The 17,362-nt window shown below is 43.5% G+C and overlaps 3 non-coding genes across 3 annotated transcripts; 2 read left to right on the plus strand and 1 right to left on the minus strand.

Moving 5' to 3' along the window:
• Positions 1 to 3,319: 3,319 nt before the first annotated feature.
• On the plus strand, positions 3,320 to 3,424 carry Trnal-caa. Its single transcript has 2 exons — positions 3,320 to 3,357; positions 3,379 to 3,424. It is a non-coding gene; the product is annotated as a tRNA-Leu (tRNA).
• Positions 3,425 to 13,481: 10,057 nt separating this feature from the next.
• Trnar-ccg lies at positions 13,482 to 13,554 on the minus strand. Its single transcript has one exon. It is a non-coding gene; the product is annotated as a tRNA-Arg (tRNA).
• Positions 13,555 to 17,290: 3,736 nt separating this feature from the next.
• Trnaa-agc lies at positions 17,291 to 17,362 on the plus strand. Its single transcript has one exon. It is a non-coding gene; the product is annotated as a tRNA-Ala (tRNA).

A 17,362-nucleotide genomic window follows, 5' to 3' on the forward strand; every position in this document is an offset into this window, starting at 1 on the left:
GCAAGACCAGATGAACCCAAACCCAGCAGAAGAGAAGAAATAAAAATCAGAGAAGAAATTAATGAAATAGAAATAATGAAAACAATAAAAAGAATCAATGAATCTAAGATCTGGTTCTTTGAAATGCTAAACAAGAGAGACCCTAAGCCCAGTTAACCAAAAGAAAGAAAGAAAGAGCAAATCCAAATCAACAAAATCAGGGATGAAAGGGGAAACATCACAACTGACACCGAAAAGATCCAAAGCATTATAAGGGAATATTTTAAAAACTTAGATGCTACTAAATCTGAAAGTCGGGTCCCTATTCCCTATTGGCAATTTGGGTAACCCCTTCAAAGGATGGTGTTACAAGAATAGGAGGTAGGGGGGGCTGGAGAGAAGGCTCAGCGGTTGAGAACACTGGTTGTTCTTGCAGAAGACCAGGGTTTGAATCCCAACATCCACACGGCAGCCAACAACTGTCTGTAACTCCAGTCCCAGGGGATCTGAGAACCTCTTCTGACCTCTGCAGGCATTGCACCACATGGGTGCACTTACCTACATGCAGGCAATACACCCATACACATAAAATAAAAATAATAAATAATTTTTTTTAAAAAATAGGAGGTAGGAATTGGCTAGGTGGTAGGAATTGGCTAGGCAGTTAGGGTATAAAGACCCCAAAGAAATGTAGCCAATTTCTTGGCTAAAAGTCAAAACGTCGTTGGGTCTCTTAGCAACATAGTCTGTTCCAAGCCCAAAAGTGTCAAAAGTATTTGGGAGCTTGTATCCAATCCTTAAAAGATTTTAGGCGGGTGTGGTGGTGCACACCTGTAGTTCCAGCACTTGGGAGGCAGAGGCAGGCAGATCTCTCTGAGTTCAAGGCCAGCCTGGTCTACATAGTGAGTTCCAGGACAGCTGGGTTCTACAGGGAGAACCTGCTTCAAAAAGACAAAAAAGAAAAAAAAAAAGATTTTAGGGTTACCCCATCAGAGGGGGGAATGTTGGAGGGGAGGGCGTGGGCATGGATTTGATCAAAACACCTTATATGCATGTATGAAATTCTCAATAAAGTTTTTGTGAAAATTAAAAATAAAATATTTGATGGTTTTGGTTTTTGGTGTGGTTTTTCTTTTTAAAATTTTGTCGAATCCCTATATTTTTTGTGGTTCAGGTTTGGGCCTTCTAAATTGTTCACTGTTTTATTTTTTCGGTCATGCAGCCAATATAAGTTAAACTTTTAAAGCCAGATAAACTTTGGGGGCTGGAGCGATGGCTCAGCGTTTAAAAACACTGATTGTTCTTGCAGAAGATCCAGGTTTGAATGCCAGCACCCACAAAGCAGCCTCTTCAGTGCTCTGCGGGCATCGCCGGACATGGGAGCACTTCCCTACATGTAGGCTATACACGCATACATGAAAAATAAAATGTTTCTTTAAAAACTGGCTAAACTTTGATAAAGCGTTTTTCCTTCTAAAACGTGATTAATGTTTGAAAACACACAAGGCACAAGGATCTTCTTTACAGCACTATTCATGATACCTTCAGTTACTAAAATTTGTTGGTGATGTGTTAATTTGGAAAGCAAACTGACATTGTGTGCTCCACAAATGACTTTTTGTTGTTGTTGTTCTTTTTAAGACAGGGACTCCCTGTAGACCCAGCTGGCCTGGAACTCTCTATATAGACCGGCCTGGCATGGCCTGCAACTCACAGAGGCATGCCTGCCTCTGCCTCCGCAGTGCTGGGACTGAAGGCCACCACGCCCAGCAAATGACCATTTTTCTGTGTGGTGGAATGGCATATAAAGATTAAGGATTAAAGGATTAAGGTAAATGTGGCAGATGTTAATAGTAGCTGTGAGATGAGAACATGAGCGATTTGTAGCTTTGATTTATTTGCAGTTTCTGCAATTTATGCGTACTTCGCATTTAGGAAAAAAGCCCCACGTTATAAGGGTTATTGATACCGTGCTGGGTATCACTTCCTGTACAACTTTTTTCCAAAAGTGTTGGGAAAAAAAATGAAATACCTTGATGAATGCTGTAAGAACTCTGCATTTTGATAGAAAACTCTGTTTAAAATGTTGATTTAGATTTACTTGCTAAGCTTGCCTGTTCTGCCTGATTTGTATCTACCACACATGGATGATTAACCTAGTTGAAATGCTAAGAATTGAAGTGCTGTAAACCTCCTTCCTGGACCCTGGACCCTGGACCCCAGACTCAGTTGATTTACAATGTGTCCTGTAGGCCTGTTTGCACATACCAGATAACCGATAAGGAACAAAGAGAAGGAAGTTGCACCAGGCTTACACCAGATCTAGCCTTCCTGGAAAAGATGTTTAACCGAAACTATAGCTTTTAGAAGATGTTTGATCAAAGTGTCTGCTGAGGAATGCTTTTTGTGTAATGACTATGTGGGCCTATATAATCTGTATCTGAAACTGAATGGGGGTCGATCGTTCTGACCAGACTTGCATGTCTTGGGAAACCGGTCGACCCCAGCCGGCTGGAAAGTAAAGACTCTGCTTGATTTTTACATCTCCAATCCCGTGTATTTGTTATCTGGAGGGGACCCATCGAGTCACGGACCCTAACAAAAGAACAATAGCTTATGAAAGACATTACAACAAATCCTGTGTCTCAAACGGGGGTGCATTGTTCACAGTACTCTGGACTTTTTTTCTAATTATTAAAAATAGATTACGAAACCAAGAGTCTGGAAATCTAAGATGGAGTGTACTGACGCTAAAATTATTTCTCTTCGTAAAGAAACCTAATCTTGGCATTACAGAAAGAAAAAAAATCTTTGGGCTAACAGAAGCAAACAGAAAACTATGCGTAGAAAGTTAATTAAAATTTGCAATTCTGTATGTCTCCTCTTTGAACTTAGCAACAACACCAGTTCAAACTCTGCACGTTTAACTCTGCCCTGGCATTTGGCCTGTTGGAGAACAGTTCTGAGGACTGAAGCCACCGAACAGCAGGACCGGAGACCAGGCCACACGCTGGGGTCTATTCGGTTGCTCGCTCTTCGCGATCTTTTAAGGAAGAGGCCGGTCAGGATTCAGATCCCGGGATTAGAGGCTGGAAAATCGACTCGTTTCCCTCCTCGAAATCCGGGCGGGTGAAGCACGTGGAGAACAAAGGAGCCTCCTCTCAGGGCGCTTGCATCCAGTTTACCACCCAGCTTTTGTTTTCTGCGGCCGTCTTTCCTTTTCCCGTCTGCAGGTGGCTGTCTTCTGTTTGCATAACCAACAACCCAGACTACACTACGTCAGACCAGGGCGCTCCACCGATCTGTACATCAGAGGAAAATCCACAATGTAACACAAGGTGTCAGGATGGCCGAGTGGTCTAAGGCGCCAGACTCAAGCTTCGCTTCCCTGGTTGGGGATTCTGGTCTCCGAATGGAGGCGTGGGTTCGAATCCCACTTCTGACACATCTTCGTTTTTAAACTTCGCCTTATTTGGTTTTGGCATAAATGTACGGATTGAAGCAATATAATAAGAAATATCGAATTATACGATTTTAAAAATGGACTTTCAAAATTTTCTCATAGAGCCTGCAAACCCGATCGCAGCGGAAGTTTGGCAACGTGTTTCAGAACGCGAGATTCGTCCAACCGAGCAGAGTGTCCACAGAGGTGACCCTCGGACCGCGAAGAGACCTGCAGGGCGGAAGTGCGGACCAGGTTAAGGATCCTGAGGAGCCCGGGATCCAGGAGACCACCGCGTCCCGCACCGCTGCGGCCCTTCCAGACACCGTTCTCACCGTTCTCACCATAGTCCCAACCCTAGCATTTCGACCTCTACTGAAACCCCTCGGATCCCTGCTCACTGCGTGCTCATTATCTCCTCAGTGAAAATAAAAACCACACCGTCTTTGCCCAAATATAACCACCGCCAAGAGTTTGCTGTGTTTTTATATAGTGCTTTCTTTACATCGACATGTGTAATCAACTGTTTTGGTTTTTGTTTGGTTTGGGGGGGTGTTCTGTTCTGTTCTGTTTTGTATTGCTTTGTTTTTATAGATATGCAGTGATACAATACATACTGTTCTCTGATATATTTTCTCAGTATATATAATGCCCTAAGTAGAAAAATATTTTTTTTCCTGAGAAAGAAAATGATGTAAGTCAGTATGATGGATATATCCTACTTTAACCTTTTTTGTTGTTGTTACTACAGAGCATTCAATAAAAATAGAAAGCCTGTGTGAATTCATTTAATTTCCCCTACATAAACTTGTTCCCTCCTCCCTCCGTCCCTCCTTCCCTCCCTCCTTCCTTCCATCTTTCATCCCTTCCTTCTCTCCCTTTCCCTCTCCCTTCCCTGATGACCTGGGAATCCTGGATGCTCTGCATACTTTGCCTTAACAAGATGATTTTCTCCATCAAGAAAACTGAACAGATTATCTAAGAGTTAGAGCTCCTTTGAAAATTCAGTGTATAGAGTTTCTTTTCTAGCATCCATCCTTGTGTATCTGGATTTTTCTACTCTTCCTAGAGCACTCATATTCCTAGACTAAGAGTTGATTATCTTATGAAAAGCATTCACAAAACTTGTAGAATTTCTAGCCTCACCCCCAATCTCTCACTTTCTAAAGTATTTGTGTGGTGGGTTGGAGGTAATGCCTTTTGCTAAATCTCTTTTCTTCAGAAACTTCTCCAAACATTACAATTTCTCAATATTACTTAGCTCCCAGGGAAAACAAAAGATGACTTCCTTAAGAGAAAAGTCCTTGTGAGCACACTGTCAGAAACATAGACAAACATTTGTGTTTTTCCATGTCAGAATTTACTGAATAACAATTCACAAGCTAGGTTGGTTTTGTTGGATGCAATTTACCAAAGTAATTCCAATTCCCCTTTGTCAATGCAAAACACATCTCTTGTTTCAAAGGGAAAAAACAGCTTATTCTTGAGTCAAACTAGGTTGACTATGAGTGACTATGGCCCTGGAACATGTAATTCAGTTCCATTATTTGAGCAGTTAGGCAATATTTTTGGTTGCAGAATAAAGCAAGTTGTAAACCAAGGCATTTACCAAATTATATTGTAAGGATATCAAGAAGTCAGGTTACATCAAGGCAGAGAAGTCTCTACTATAGGTTTCAGGTGCTATCTGGTGGCGCTGTTTGCTTTTGGATTCTTAGCTAATGGCCTACTAAAGATATGTTATACAGTAGGACAGTCCTCTTCCTGAGCTCAGCTGTGTACTTGTCAAAGATCCTCACAACTAGGCTCTTTGACTGTCCATGCCCCTCCCACCCCCATAGAAGGAGAGGCAGAGCAAGTCACAAGACCCTCCATCTGAGTATTCAGCCATACCTCCAATCAGTATTGAGCAATTCATCCCTAATTGCAGGTGGACTGAGGGAAGGGCTAGAATTCAAGGGCCAGGGAAGAAGATTAAGGGAGGGTCGGTCTTTCATGATTTTATGCAGCTGTGGGGAAGCTATCATCCTTGTTTAGGTGAAGACTTTCTGGTATGGCCTTACAGGGGTGGGAACACCCACAACCACTGCAAGTAAATTCTCACTCACTGCCATGTAAGTAAGCCCAATAAAATCACTAGATTCCCAGAGTGCTCTTTGGTAGAATTGTACTTTGGTTTGTCCTTGGGACAAAGGGAAGAGGGAGCAAACATTGTTTATATTTCTCTCCCACAGAAGGAATTCTGGCAACAATGTATAAACCAAAGGTTTTACCAGGTAGTCAAAGGATGTTAGGTCAGACATGGGGGGAGGATGAATGGCTATTAATGGGACTAAAAATAGCCCAGAAAATTTGGCTCTGGATCTGCACCATTTTAACTCTTCAAAGTTCTAATAATTCAGCCTGGGTTGATAAAGCTGAGCCACCTAGGAATAGGACTGTCAAGGTGAAGCACAGGATGGGGTCTGGACAGACCAATGAATGGATGAAAGGACAGAACACAATTAGAGTAGCTGTGTAAAGCAGTGGGGACTGTGCTGAGCTGGAGCCCCAAGGATAGTTGGGAGTTTTCTTTCAGTCCCTTGATGCACACACCTGGTGATTGGAAGATAGGTTAGATGGGGCTAGTCCTATCACAGTGTTAAGTGTTCTCCTTCCTTTTGTGGGGTTGAGGTAAGGGATTATATCCTTGGTTGGTCTGTTAAATTCTGTGTTCACTAGTAGCTAACAACCATCTGTAACTCCAGTTCCGGGGGATCTGACATCCTCTTCTAGCCTCCACAGGCATTGCATGACTCGTGTGCACCAGCACACATGCAGGCATAACATTCATACACATAAAATACAAATAAATAAATAAATTTTTTTTTTTTTTTTTTTTTTTTGTCTTTTTGAGACAGGGTCTCCCTGTAGCCCCAGCTGGACTGGAACTCTATGTAGACTAGGCTGACCTTGAATTCACAGAGATCTATCTGCCTCTGTCTTCCGAGTGCTGGGATTAAAGGTGTACCACAACACCTAGCCTCAAAAAATTTTTTCTTAAGTTCTGTGTTCAATTAAGTTCTGTGAAGTTCCAAGAAAAAAAAAAAGTTAAAGATTCTCCAAACTGACAGATTCCAGGCCATGGTCATTCATATTTGGTTCAGAATGAACTCTTACTCCCCTCCTTTAAAGAAAAAATGTTATTTTTTATTTTACATGTGTGAGTGTTGTGCATGCATATATGTAAGTGTACCATGTATGTGCAATGCCCACAGAGACCAGAGGAGGGTGATGGATCCCCTGGAGCTGGATTTGTTGATGGCTGTGAGCCGCCATGTGGGTGCTGGGAACTGAACCTGGGTCTAGGTAGGAGCTCTCCAAGAGCAACCAGTGCTCTTTCTGCTGAGCCATCTCTTTAGCTCCAACTTAACACCTCTTTAGAGGTGAGAGCTTTATTTTGTGTTTTTCTAACATTTTTGTTTGTCTGATTGTTGGAGTTTATGAGTCAAGGTCTCATGTAGCCCAGGATGGTTTTTAACTTCTGATCTTCTTACCTCCACCTCCCAAGTGCTGGGATTACAGCTGTGTGCTCTGATTTAATACACCCATGTGCCTATGAGTTACCAGTCTACTAATGTAAATTTATAGCATGAATAAGTTATTTTCAGTTATTTATCCTCATGATTGGTATTGGAAAGGTGTAAAGAATGGAATCTATCTCTAAGTAGAAACATATCCTTGTTTCCTCTTTTAAGGGTTAATCCAATGAGGAAGGTCAGGGACCTGGCTAGGGGACCACCCTCCAGGAAGGGGAATTAACCTTAAGATAATGTGCTTTTCTGGGGCTGAAGAGATGAGTCAGCAATTAGAAGCACTAACTGATCTTACAGAGCACCAGGTTTAGTTCCCAGCACCCACATGGCAGCTAACTCCAGTTCCAGGGGATCTGATGCCCTTTTCTGGCCTCTGTGCCATTGCATAGTACAGCAAAACATTCATACACATAAAATAAAAATAGATTTTTAATAATAATAAAAAAAGATAATGTGCTTTTCCTTCCCAGAATTCCCTCCCCTAAGTGCAGTCCCTAGAAGCCCAGCCACTATGAGGGTCTACCCACAGTGACAGAATCTGTGAATTGCTGAAGAGCCATAAGCCTCATTAGGGACAGCCCTAAATCCCTTAAAATGTCTAATTGGCCCTAAATTGGCAACCTGGCCTTGCTCAAGCCTTATCAACTGGTCACTCCCTGAACTGAGAGAGATACTGTTTATGGAACCCACCGCTCTCCTTTAGTATTATAAATAACTCACAGGCCTGCCTGAGCAAACAATCTGCGGAAGACACCCTCAAGGACACCAGACCCTGGCACCGAGTTAACTCTTGCAGCTCTGTGCAGCAGAGTCCCTATATAAAAGCAGACTGCTCCCCCTTCAGATCGCAGATAATCATTGCTCAAGGAACAGTTTTTATCAGCCTTTGCTCGGCTCCTTGTATCTAGGGAACCCATTCCTTGCCTGTTGCAGGTCTGGCTCTATTTCTAAACTTTAAACTCCTTCCTTTTTCTGCCCTCCTAAATCTAACTAATACACGTTTCCTCAGAAAAGTAGGCATGCATAACTATTTGTTTTCCGATTCTGTCTTTTTCTCTTGGACGATGTTTTGTTTTGTTGTTTGGTTTGTGTAGTGTTTTGTTTTGTTTAAGACAGGGTCTTCCTGTAGCTCCGTCTGGCCTGGAAGTATGTAGACCAGGCAGGGCTTGATTTCACAAAGATCTGCCTGCCTCGGTTCCAGAGTTCTGGATTAAAGGCGTGTTACCTTGCCCTGTGCTCTTTACTATTTTCCAAAAGCTTCCCTCCCTGCCCTGTGCAGATCTCTCTGAGATAGAGGTCAGCCTGGTGTACATAGCGAGTTCCAGCCAGATGAGGCTATAGTGAGACCATGCCTCAAAACACAAAACCCAAATATACCAGGAGTTCGTTTCTGCAGTTACTAACAAAATGTAGGCTTTTCTGGTACAGGAAACTTAAACTAGGAAAACCACCGAGAAAGCGAGACGGCCAGTGTTCGGAAGTGACCTGAAAGTAGCCTTGGTGTTTGAAGCCTCAGTCTCTGCTAGGACCGGCCTGTCTGGTCAATGCAAGTTAGTTTCATTCTCTGGCACCTGGGGATGGGGTGAAAAGTCGGATTAGCCACCAAACGGGTAGGCGGCCAGTCAGGTGAGGTGGTTCTGGAATCCGCTGACACAGCAGCCAAGGACAAACGCCTGGGGAGGGACTTCTTTCTGCGCCTGCGCTAAGGACTCTCCAAAGCGAGCTGGGATCAGACTCCACTTCCGGCTGCTGGTGTTCCGGGTGTCTGAGGAAACTGTTACAGAGAAGAGTCTTATGCGAGAGCTTTTGTCTTTATTCTTTTTTCCAGAGCCTCAAAGTTGTTTGGGTCTTTTTATCCCGTCCTGTTGCATTATTGTTAACGTTAAGAAAATGTGTAGCAGGTGGTGTCTCACACCTCTAATCCCACGATTTAGGAAGTTGAGGAAGGAACAGGAAGAGATCGGATCTTTGGTAGAGAGAACATATAAATGAAAATTCCTGTACAATTGTGACAGGACACAGCAGTTGATTCTTTGGAAGGAGGGAAAGCAAGAACCTTTTTATTCAAGGGAGAGGGAGAGGGGAGGGGGGAGGAGAGGAGACTGTGCCATGGCCTGGAACTTGCTATGTAAACTAGGCTGGCCTCGATTTCACAGACCTGCCTCTGCCTCCTAAGTGCTGGATTAAAAGCATGCACCACTGTGCCTTGCCATACCTGACTTTTATCACAATGTTTTTTAAAAAATATTTTATTTATTATTTTTTTATTTCATGTGTATGAGTGTATTGCCTGCATGTGAGTTGCACCTGTGTCATCGAATGCCGCAGAGGTCAGAAGAGGGTTTCCGATTCCCTTGGAACTGGAGTTAAGGAAGGTTCATAGCCGCCTTGGGGGTGCTGGGAATTGAACCCTGCAAGAGCAGTCAGTGTCCTTAACCGCCGAGTCGTCTCTCCAGCCCCTTATCACAATGTTTAATGGAGGATTTTTCAACATCAAAAAAGCAGAAAGGATGTGAACACACACCTACTTCAGACCCCTGAACCTGGAATTTGGGGTGTGGTCACGTAGTGTGAAATTTGGTCATATCTTCAGGGATTATCATGCAGTTTTAAAAGTCTTAATGAAAAGTGTTTTTGGAAGAGAGTGTAAACAGAAGAAAATGGAAAGGACTAGCATGTTTTTCTTTCTGGAGGCTGCTTCCATGTGACTCTGCACTATTCCTATAAGGATAACCTTTGCATACTGGAGGCTGAGCTTGCAGCCAGCAGGGAGGTCAAGAGAGGACCATTCCTGAAAACCCTGCCAAGCCTTGGAGCATAGGTGGTACTTCCTCTTGCTCCTAGCCTATCCTCCAGAAGCCACAGCCTCCCCTCATAATCTATCTTGGTGTCAACTCCAGCCAGAATGCAATCTCCATGAAGGCAGGGAGTTTTGCCTGAATTATTCATTACTGGCACATAGGAGGCATTGCCTAATGAATGACTGTACATGTATTTTTATTCATGAAAAGGCACAAAACCTCGAAAACTGAAGACAATCAAATTCAGTGTGGATCCCACCAGGTCTGAGAAGCATTATTAGTGGCCACAGTTAGTCAGGGATATCATGAGTTTGCCATTAGAACTAACATCCAGACAGTTGGGCATGAAGGCAACTGGATCTTTACTAGATATTTTAAGTAACACTGTTTTGTGACACAACTCCTGGGGTGATATGAACAAATGTCTACTCACCCAGACAGGGAACCAGCAAATAGACCAAAGTAAGGGTACCACCCAAATCCAACTTGGTGAACCAATGCTCTTTATTGGGGTTACTTAGAGGAGCATGCATGAGGGGTTATTTACAGGAGCAGGAAGGCCTCAAAGACAGCTGCAGCACCAGTGCGCACCCCTGCGTGGGTGAGAGCTCATGAAAATAGGAAACCTGAGTACACTGCACAGCCTGCAGGCAGCTCAATAGGTTGGTGAGTAAGTATCCTTTCCAGGTAGCTCCATTGCCTCTTCTGGGAAGCTCAGCTTGTCTAAATGTGTCTTGAAGCAGTGTTGGGAAGAGAGGGATCTAGCGAACCTGGTGGGACTTTCTGAAGTTATTGAGGTGCTCACTCCCTAAGCTTAAGGAGTTTCCCTGCAGGATGGAATGCTTTGCCTCCTCTCAAAACATCCTGTTGTTCACACAGCTTTCCTCCAAGATGGAAGGTTTTATCTCTGAGGAAACTGCTATACTACGTGGTGCACATAAACTCATATAGGCACATACACATATACATAAGAAATAAATAGGGAGCTGGAGAGATGGCTCAGTGGTTAAGAGCACTGGCTGCTCTTACAGAGGACCTGGATTTAGTTGCCAGCATCTACATGGATTTGATGCCCTCTTCTGACCTCCACTGAGGGACTAGGTTTGCTGATGTTTCATCAAAGATTTTTGAATCTATGCGATAAATAGCTTTGCTTTGTTATACCTTCATCTCGTTTCTGTATTAAGGCAATTCTGATCTCATAGAGTGAGTTAGTTTCTTCTGCTTTTATCCTGTGAGTGAGATGGTAGAGAACTGGTGTCATTTCTTGGTTAAATGCTTAGTATAATTCATCAGTGAAACCACATGGGCCATGTGTTTACTTTTTGAAGACTATTAATTACAGACTTGATTTGCTTAGTAGTTATAAGAGCATCTATTTCTCCATGTATGAGTTTTGGTAAAATGTGACCTTGGGTTGTACTTATGATATACAGCCTGATGGACTATCCAAGGAAAATAGCGTTTTTAGTCCTTCTTTTCTCTCTCTGTCAACAAGGTTTAGCTGACAATTATATGGTTAGAATTCTGATACAACTAGCTAGAACTACTTGCCTTGTGTCCTGATGAAACTTCCTCAATTCTCTGTCTCAGAGGAGACTTCTGCAATGATTTTCAGACAGGGAATTTTTTAGCCTGTTTTTCTTTTCTAAATTTATAATAATTGGCCTGGTTTTAAGGCTTTACTGTCAGCTAATCAATAACTTCTCACTGTAACCCAATGCCTAAAGTATAAAAGATGTGCTACTTTCCTTCAGGGTCCAGGTTTTGAGGCTTGAGCCCATGGAACCAAGTTGCAGCCTAACTAAAATACCATCTTCCCAGTCCTGATTGTTAGGGTTCCAAACAGCAGCAGCTTCCCCCCTCCCCAACAGGGACCTACAGACTTTTGGAGCCTGAAAAAGGGAACTGAGCTGATAAGCACCTTGGCCTTTGAAGTCAAGAGAAACAAACTGCTGAGAAGCAGCCTGCCTTTCCTCTGATCTCCAAAGATAAGATAAGCAGATTCTGCCTGTTAACCAGAGATTTTAGAAGCTGTTTATCACAACAAGCTTTTCTCTTATCTTAAGAGAGAAAAAGTAAACACTTCCAGACTCTAATCCTACCTGCTTCCCCCTCCCTGATTTCTCCCCCAAACATTCCCCCCTTCCACACCCTAAAGCCCACATATATAAATTCCCAGCTCACAACCCGTGGGCTGTCATCTTTCCCTTCCCCGAGGGAAAGGAAAGCCCCCATATATAAGTCCCAGCTCAGAACCCGTGGGCTGACATCTTTCCCTTCCCCGAGGGAAACTAGTCCCGTGCGAAATAAAGCTGTATCCCTCTGAGACTTCTATCTGTGCCTCGGTGCCTCCTCCATCCACTGCTCTCTCCAACATTTATACCTATCACTGATCTTTCTAGCAACACTTAGGATCCTGATGCTTTCTGTCATGGGCGCTCATGCCCTGTGATCTCTGGTATGAGTTTTAGCCATAGGATTCCTTCTGTTCAGCTGTGTAATTACTTATGGTTTTCAACCCGTACAGAGGAGCAGAAAGGACCCACTAATGAGGCATTAACCCAGGAGAAGGGGGAAGTAGCTATACATTCACTCAGCTACTGCTCAGTGAGTCTTTTCCATGTGCTCTATAGGATGGGCTCCAGAGAAGGTAATTTTAATGGATGGCAGTGAGAACACCTTGATTTTTGTTTTGTTTTGGAGACAGGGTCTCCCTATAGCCTCAGCTGTAGAACTTGCTATGAACTTGCTATGTAGAGCAGGCTGGCTTTGATCTCGAAGAGATCTGCCTGCCTTTGTCTCTGCCTCCTGAGTATGTGCCACCAAACCAGATCTTCTCCCACCCCACCCCCAAACAGCTGAACATGATGGTGCACATTTGTGACCCCAGCACTCAAGTGCCTGAGGAATATTGGAAGATGGCCTCAAATTTGAGACCAGCCTAAGTTACATAGCAAGATCTTTTCTCAAAAACAGACAAATCAGGAAGATAAAACAAAAGAGTACAGTGTGCTAATACAATTTTATTGTCTGGTTTTGGGTTTTTTTTGTGGTTCATATGCTAGACAAATATGCTAGCTCTAGGCATATGTGCCATTTGTACCATTGAAGTATACCCACGGCCTAACAAAAGTGTTTTGAATATTGACAACAAGCTCTTAATATATTTTCACTCAGTTTCCAGATTTGCCTATTATTAGTTGTGGGAATTTGGGCAAGAAATTATATCTTGTAGATCTCATTTTATTCCTCTGTAAAACAGGTGTGTTGACCTCATGGTGGCTTCAATATTTTTTTGGTGCTGAGGATCAAATCTAGGGCATCAGGAGACTCAGCAAACTCCTTATGACTCCACCTAAGCTCCACCTAAGCTCCAGGACTAGAAATGGTTTGATCCTTTTATTTCCCCACCAATACCACAGTGTTTACTTGATTTTATCTGTGTGGTCTGTAGGAAGGAGTTCCTTGAGAGTGTGGACTGGTTTGTGCCTTTTTCTTAACCCAAGTAACTTGTTATACAGTTAAGCACCCCATATATACAATTAAACACCAGCTGCAGCTCTCTGCTTGAGCCATCAACCAGGAAACGGCCCAAGAGGCACAAGAAAGAAAATACCGTAACGTGTCTTTCTAGTTTATTCAAATTTCCCAGAGATGAGAGCAATGCTTGAAGAAAAGCAACGACCACGAAGGGACTCGAACCCTCAATCTTCTGATCCGGAATCAGACGCCTTATCCATTAGGCCACGCGGCCAACCGACAGCCACCTTTGACACGTCAAAACCATACGCAATGTGACCAAATGGGGGCGGGGCTTTCCAGCGCAGAAATGAAAATCCAGCAGAGCAAAAAGTTACTTACTTGGAATCACAATTTACTGAAAAGTAACCGTTTGCAGAGACCTCTAAAATTTAGAGTTCGGAGCTGTGAGAGGGCCAGGAAGTTCAACGCTCTGATGACCTAAGAGCTCAAGATATTCCAGTCAGAACTCAGGTGAGGAGGGAGGGAGGGATGCTGACGGTTGGAGGTAGGGAAACAGAAAGGAATCATGGCTAGCAAGCCTCAAAGAAAGCGCTGCTGAAAGTGAGAGATTGGCCTAAGACTGGAAAAATGGTTAGCAAGTTCGAAAGTCGATCCTGCGACAATGCAGGGAATGGAAGCTCAGAGTGGTGGTCCACGCCAGTAACCCCACATGTGGAAGGAGGAGGCAAGAAGGAGGTTCAGGAGTTCAAGGTCATCCTACACACAGTTCTAGTTCCTTCTGGGCTACATGAGATCCTGTCTGCAAAACATCAGCAACAAAGAAATGCAAAAAGTAAGAGCACGCTACTTTCAGATTAAAACGTCTTGAAGTTCTGACCCTCTTTAGATCCAGTTGTCGGGGAATTGATTCCAGGACCTTTGAGAATAATGAAATCCACGGAGTATGGAATTCCTTGGTAAGGTCTCTGTATGCACACCCTTTCATATGCCTCCAGTTCTCTCCACATTACTTATAATACCCAGTAAAAGCTCCATCTATTCAGTCTTGTGAGTTCAGCACGGTATTCTGCCATTGCTTATTAATTAGTCATTAACTAACCTATTGATTTACTGTTTTTGTTTGTAAATTTATTTAATGGACTTAATTAATGAATCCACAGAGGAGACAAGGAAGTTTTCTTTTCCCTAAACTTAATAAATTCAGGAAATAAAAGAATTTTACATGGCCACAAAGTAGCAAGACTGGAAAGCTGATCATTGCAATCAAGAGGAAACTGAACTACTGGCCCCCAAATTAAGTAAATTAATTTGTGTTTTGTTTGCTTGTTTATTGAGACAAGGTATCACTCTGTGGTCTAGACTGGCTGGAACTCACTATGTAGCCCAGGCTAGCCTTGAGGTCAAAGCCATTCTCCTGGCTCAGCCTCATAAACACAGCACTTGCAGGCAATCACCACTATGCCTGAGACCCATCCAGAGTCGTAGACCCACGCCTGTGGATGGAAGGACATTAATTCTAGAAGTCAGTGAGAAGAGAACAGGGGATGCGGTCTCTGAGAACTTAGGGGTGAAATTTGGCTGAGATTTATGCATTTTAATATTGGAACACTGCTGACAGCTCACATAGAACCACCTCCCCTACGGAATGCCTCTGTGTATTCCATAATTCTTGTTCACTGAAGAGTATCTAATGAACTCTACTTTTGGCCTCTTTCTTGGTGAATTCTTTCACAGCCCACACTCACCAGCCAATTGCCACCATTTCCTAGCACAGCTTTCTACTCATTTTTCATTAAGCACTCCTGAAGACGCATAAAAGCAAAAGAATTATCCATCAGTTTCTATTTTTCCCTGTTAAATCTCAATGCTTATCCAACATTTCTATGAGACTGTGCCATAGGAATTTTATTATTACTATTATTATTATTGGAATTTTTTTTTCTTTTTGAGACAGGGTCTCAATATGTAGGCCAGGCTGGCCTGGAACCCATCTTTAGGCTTCTGACAGGTGCTTAGGGACTTTGGTTTGTTTGGTCTGGGTGGATATTTCATTATTATTTTTATTTATTTATTTATTTATTTATTTATTTATTTATTTATTTATTTATTGGTCTTTTTGAGACAGGGTCTCCCTGTAGCCCCACCTGTCCTGGAACGCACTATGTAGACCAGGCTGGCCTTGAACTCACAGAGATCTGCCTGCCTCTGCCTGCCTCTGTCTCTGGTGTGCGCCACCACACCCGGCTATGTTTTTTATTTGTGTGTGCAGTTTGTTTCTTTGGAGGGAGAGGGTTTTTTGTTCATTTTTTGTTTGTTTGAAACAGGATCTTGCCATGTAGCCCAGGCTGGCCTCAAATTTGCCTCTGCCTCACAAAGGCTGAGGTTACATGTCACACTGATGTCACTGATGTCTGGTTGATCATTATCTCAGAGCTGCTTCTGCAAGGTGGCTTGGGAGAGAAGTTCTTACTGTTTGACAGTCTCATTCCAATGGCATGATGGCTCTTCTGGGAGCAGTTCTGGCAAACAGCGAACTCCTATTTTCTTTCTTTCATCTTCTGATTTATTACTTAAGTAAAGACTTTCAGAATTTTCTCTTAACACTTGAAACTTGTTAGAACTACAAAATTTTGGGGTCCACCAAGATCCATTGAGGGAGAAAATCTGGGATGATGATCTCAATTTATGTGTCAGCCAACCCTTCTGCCGATGGTGATTCTGATAAACTTTGTGAGAAACAGGACTAGAAGAACCAGCCCCATCTGATTCCACTTGTCAAAGCACAGGCCTTCTTTCTTTTTCTAGTTCTTAGAGGAAGCCAGGAGCAACAAAGACCTGGGACATGAGATCTGTACATTCAAATCCTTCCTCTTTGTGATGATGGGTCTTAATCTTCAACTTGACTGGTTTTAGAATCAACTAGGTAACATGCCTTTGGATTAAGGGAGGAAGACACACCCTCAAAGTAGACAGCATCTTCCTAAACTACTGCCTAGAAATAAAGAGGTGGACCTGGCTCCTTAGCTTCTTCCTGGAGTGCAACTATCCCTGTTGACTGTCATCCTCTGGTACCACCAGACTCCAGCTTCTCTGGCCTTCCAACATAAACTCAAGACTATTCAGAGAACTGCCAGATGTTCGACACTGAATTTGGACTGCTGAAGCGTCCACCCTCGAACAGCTTCCGAGTTTTCAGCTTGTCCAGCATGCAGATGGCCATTGTTGAACTATCTAGCCCAATCTTGTAGACCAATCCAACAAATCCCCTTGTATAATATATATTATTATATTATATTATTATATATTATATTATATATTATATATAGGAATATATATATATATATATATACATATATAAATATCTCCTACTGCTTCTGTTCCTCCAAAGAATCCTGTCTACTCTTGTTCTTCCTCCTGTTCCCAGGTCTCTTCTCTTCCTATCCGGTCTTTCTCCCCCGCGTCTTAACAGCGTGGAGTGGAGGGGCCGCAGGACCCTGACAGGGCATGCGGGGGCCGGGGTTGGGGGGTTGTACGCATAGTCCATCCCTTTTGCAGAGGAAATCTGCCTTTTCGATCGCGTTCCTCACGCCTCTTCTCTTCAGTGGAGACTTCCTCCTGGGGGTGAGGTTGGGATAGGAGTGGGTGGGGTGGGATGGGCCTGCTCCAGAGTCTGCAGGAGACCGCGCTGCTGGCAGGAACAGAGCTGTGTTCTCTCTCCCGCTTGACAGGCTTAGGGTTTGCTTTGTTCTTACCTACCGGCCTTGCACAACCACTGTGTGCCACCTTTCACAGCAGAGATCGGCATCCAGCCTTGTCTCTGGAGTGGCCTGGCAGCACATCTGTTATCCGCCCCAGGTGACAGCAGCAGATCCCGGGGCCAGGACCTGGAGAGTCTTTCTTTTTCCTTCTCTCAGTTTGCTTTCAACACATGATCTCAAACACGCCACCTGCTGGCTAGAGTCTTACCATCCAGTCATAGGAACAATTTTGAAGAATTAAGCCGGCAGGGGGGTGTAGCTCAGTGGTAGAGCGCGTGCTTAGCATGCACGAGGCCCCGGGTTCAATCCCCGGCACCTCCA

Source organism: Nannospalax galili, unplaced genomic scaffold, assembly GCF_000622305.1.
Source record: "Nannospalax galili isolate Female #2095 unplaced genomic scaffold, S.galili_v1.0 scaffold813, whole genome shotgun sequence".
NCBI lineage: Eukaryota > Metazoa > Chordata > Mammalia > Rodentia > Spalacidae > Nannospalax > Nannospalax galili.